The following is a 4,803-nucleotide window of genomic DNA, read 5'->3' on the forward strand; positions in this document are numbered from 1 at the left end:
TCCGGACAAAAATCTCCAAAATATATTCAAAATGTGCACACCCGGCACGTCAACAACATACAGAAAGTTACGCGGTAAAAACTAAACCAGTCCGAAAATACGGACGAAAATCGCTAACAAAAACGAACTTCGGACAGAAAATACCGCCAACAGCGACGGTTCTGAAAATTGAGAAAGTCGGATTGTGCCTTACCTTGCGTACAGCAAAATCCTCAACAGTCTCGACGAACGAAAACGGACCCGCGGCTTCCCGAAATCAACTTTTCCTTTTTCCTCTTTTTCCTTTTCTCACGGATGGAATTTCTGATATTTTTTTTCTCTCTCTTCAAAATATCTCATTTCCTCTTTAAAATACTCAGATCGTCCTGGACGATCGCACTTCGTCCCGGTACGATCTGGGCTCTGAAAAATTCTCGTCCAGACGAAATGAATTATCGTCTCAGGACGACTTGGGCTCTGGAAAATTTTCGTCCAGACGATCCCACATTTCGTCCCGGACGAACTGCCCAATTTTCGCCATTCTGAACATACTTGTATCGATCGTCCCAGACGATCCAACTTCGTCCCGGACGAACCTGGAGCAGAACTGATATTACAAGGTGTATGACTGAAGAGATTAAAGAATTGCTTTGGTTTAGAAATTCCCGCTTTGAGTCGAGTTTGGATGTGGTGAGTGGGATGAGGCGCGGTAGTATGGTGTTGAGCGGCTGTGGTAGAGGAAGTACTCAGTATGATGGGCGTGGTGACAGAAGTATTCCGTGCATTATGAGAGATGGTGGGAGTGTGATGATGCGTAGATGTGGGAAGATGAGTTGGTGAATGTGAGTTCTGAGGAGAGGTGTGAACTGAAGCCGGAGTGAGAAGGAGAGGTGAAATGTGATTTGCAGAGGCAGTCATGTTCTTGGATGGGGACTGGGTATTGGAATTGAAGGGAAAGGTTGTCTCGTAAAAAACCACATGCCGAGAGATTATAGTTTTGCCGGTGACGAGGTTGAGACATTTATATCCCTTGTGCTGCGATGAGTACCCAAGAAGGACACATTCTTGGGATCTTGGTTCAAATTTGTTTGTAGTGTAAGGTCGTAGCCACGGGAAACAGAGGAATCAAAAAGTGCGTAAATGGGTATAGGTTGGTGGTTTACCATGAAACCGTTGATGTGGTGATTGAAGCGAGAGCGAGGTTGAAGGTAGACGGTTTATGAGGTAATGTGCTGTGGAGAGGGCGTCGACCCAGTACTTATTAGGGAGGCTGGCGGCGTGGAGGAGAGTGCGGGTTAGCTCAAGAAGGTGCATGTGCTTACGTTCGGCGAGACCATTCTGCTCCGGGGTGTGAGGGCAGCTAAACTAATCAGCGATGCCGTTGTCAAGGAGGTATCGGTTGAATTCGTTGCTAGTATATTCGCCGCCGCCGTCGAACCGGAGAATCTTTGGAGTTTGATTATATTGAGTTTTAATGTAATTGCACATAATTTTGAATTTGGATAGTGATTCCTGCTTAGTATGCATGAAATAAAGCCAAGAGTAACGAGTGAAATCATCTATAAAGACAATGTAATATCGGTATCCTTCGGTCGAATTGATCGGAGCAGGACCCCAGACGTCGCTGTGAATTAAAGAAAAAGGAGAAGTAGTAGTAGAAAAACTTTTATTAAAATGCTGTTTGTGGCTTTTGGCCATATTACAAGATGTGCAAATAAAGGAGTGAGACATCTTGTGAAGATCGGGTATGTACTGAGCTAGATGCGGCATGAGTTTGAGGTTCGGGTGACCCAGCCTTGAGTGACAGAGATGAGAATTCTTTGTGATGGCCGAGAGGGCAGTGTGCGACTGGGCCGAAGATGGTTGAATCTGGTAAAGTCCGTTATGAAGACGCCCACGAAGAAGCGAGCGTCGATCCTGCAGATCCTTGATTTCAAATCCATTAGAGTCAAAGCATATAGAAATATTGTTATCTGCGGTTAGCTTTGAAACAGAGAGTAAGTTGTGAGTTAAAGAAGGGACGTGAAGTAGATTACGAAGTTGAAGCTTACGTGGTGTGTCGGGAAGAGGAAGAAGGCATTGGCCAGAGTTTTGAATCGAGAGAGGTGTATCGTTTGGTATGGAGACAGAATCCTGACCGTGGTAGGGGTTGGAGTTCTGAAGACTGCTGCTGTCCGGCGTCAGGTGTGCAGATGCGCTGGTGTCCAGTACCCAATCTTGGGTGTTCGCCGGAGAGGAATTTGCAAGAAACGCTCGAGGAGGATGAGTGACCGTCGGGGCGTATTTGAAATTACATATGTGCCAGCAATTTAGTGCGACATGTCCAGTTTTGCCGCATATTTGGCACAGAGGCCGTTGTGCTGCTGGTGCCGAATTTGAAGTGTATGTGTTCACTGGATTAGCAGATGAGGCTGGAGCCGGTCTGCCCTTAGTGAACTTTTCTGATTTCTACCTTTGTATTGGTTGGACGAAGCAGCATAGAGGGCGTTGGCGGCCGAACCAGTGGACTGGTCTTTGAGCGATTCTTGCTGCAGATGAATTTCTTCGTTGCAAAGCAGGGCGTAGAATGTGTCCAGATCCAGAGGTAGTTGAGATGTGCGAATTGAGGTCTTGAAAGAATTATAGGTGGGAGGTAGACCGTTGAGAATGTGGATGATCGTATCTTCAGGATCTATCTTGGATCCCGAAGCAGAAATGTTGTCCACAATTGTTTTTATGTTGGAAAGATGTTGTTGAATGCTCAGATCTTTGAGTTGAACGTGATAAAGTTCGTTCTTTAACTGGATAACACGGGATCGGCTTGTGGGTTATAAACGTCGTTCAAGAACCGTCCAAGCCTCATGCGCGGTGGTGGAGGTAATGATGTACGGGAGAATTGATTGGGAAATGGTAGAGAAAAGGGCTGAGATAAGATTACTATCTGCCGTGTGCCAGAGATTGTAGTCTGCGGTGGAGGTGTCCTCTGGAGGAGCTGCTTTTCCGGTGAGATGCCCGGCGTAGTCATTTGCAAGAAATTGTTGTAGAATTTGGGTACGCCAAATGGGATAGTTGTCGACGGTGAGGGGGTAGGGAATGAGGTTCTTGATGTTGGAAACAAGAAATTTGAGGTTGGCCGGAATGTTGTAGGAAGTGGAGGTGGATGCCATGAGTGCGGCAGAGGTGGGAGGGATAGAACTGGTGGATTCTTGATCCACAGTGGTGGCTCTTGATACCATGACGAAGTCACGGGCGGATAAGAGAGGAAGCGAAGAGAGGAACAGAGAACAAGAAGCTAAACGTAAAGGAGAGAAAAATGTATTGAATGAAATAAGTGTACATGAGTTACAAGTTATATATAGATGACTACAATGGCAAAATAAGGCAAATAACTAAAGACAGATATGTTTATATTCTAATACTAATTGGTCTCCAGACTGTCTGGTATCCGCACAAAATAATTTCTCCATTATGCCTTTATGTTCTCAAAATATTAAGCGCAATTAATTAGCTAGGATGTCCCATTGATTAATTGTTTGAAAGCATGCACAAAATCATGATTTAAGAGATTTTTAAATTCCAATACACCAACTGCAAATAGAAGTGTTCTTCCTCCTAAGTGACCCTCCTACCACCCATCATATATGTTATACAACTAAATACTAAATAAAAGGTAATTACTTTCTATTACTAAGCATTTGACTATAGGATTGAATATGAAAAATAAAAACCTACATAGATGAATGATGAAAGACAAATTAGATGAGTTTATAAATTAGATAAATGACCCTTAGTCAAATTACAAAAAGTCTATGCATATTTTTTTTATTTTATCAATTTCTTAATATTTTAGTAGTAATAAGGGCAATTGCATCTATTCAATAGTTCTTTTTTTGGGTGAATATTAAGACTTCGTTTGAGACAACTTTCTTACTACTTTCTAAAACAAATTTTTAGTACAAACTTTTTTTTTTTTTTTTGTACAACTAAGCTGCTTTAGAAAGCAGTAATAAAGCCGCCCCAAACGAAACCTAAATATGCAATTGCTTTTTCGTGTTCTCGTCATTGTTGCTTAATCAAATAAATGCTTATTATTATTGTTGTATTAAATATGTAATTGTACATGATTTCAATATCTTATGCTTAATTATCTCTTGATAGAAGCACATACATAAATTTATTTTTCTTTCCAAAATAGTTTCCCATTTTGAATGTTATAGCCATAACATACAACCATCATCCACATTATCAAATTCATAAAAAAAAAAATAAAATAAAAATCAAATTCATTTTGAAATTTTTTTTAAAAAATTATAATTATTTACCTCTCAATCAACAACTTCAAATAAATATTAAATAAATTATTCAAATAATATAGCATTTTAATTATTATAAAAATTTAAAAAATAAAAAAAAATTATATAGATGCTTGATTAAGGCAAACGGTTTTATTTACTAAAAATATACATCACTAATTTCTTTTCCCACCAACACTTTTCAGAATGCGTTGGTTTCTAACTATAAATCAACAGGAGGGAAGAGGAATAGCACTACCCCATTTAGTCCCACATCGCCTACATCAAAACAGCGCGTCCCTCACTTTTGTATTTAAGAAAAAACCCAAAGCCTGAGCTCCATACTTACCTGGACGGGGTCTTTACGGGTGATCATGAATGCCTGTGGCCTAGATTAGAGACCTTCATTGCACTTTGAAGGGGCTCTGATCTACCATCTGCCCAAGTGGTAGAGTGGACGTCATAATTTGTGGCAGGGGGGTTCGCGTTCGCGCGGCCCCTACTTAATTAAATTTAATTTTTTTTATAATTATTATTTTTTTCTATTTTGTAA

The 4,803-nt window shown here is 40.9% G+C and overlaps 1 non-coding gene across 1 annotated transcript; it reads left to right on the forward strand.

Moving 5' to 3' along the window:
* Positions 1-4,591: 4,591 nt before the first annotated feature.
* On the forward strand, positions 4,592-4,753 carry LOC114579389. The gene has a single exon (XR_003700331.1). It is a non-coding gene; the product is annotated as a U1 spliceosomal RNA (small nuclear RNA).
* Positions 4,754-4,803: the final 50 nt, after the last annotated feature.

The sequence above is a fragment of the Dendrobium catenatum genome, unplaced genomic scaffold (genome assembly GCF_001605985.2).
Source record: "Dendrobium catenatum unplaced genomic scaffold, ASM160598v2 fragScaff_scaffold_365, whole genome shotgun sequence".
Taxonomy (NCBI): Eukaryota; Viridiplantae; Streptophyta; class Magnoliopsida; order Asparagales; family Orchidaceae; genus Dendrobium; species Dendrobium catenatum.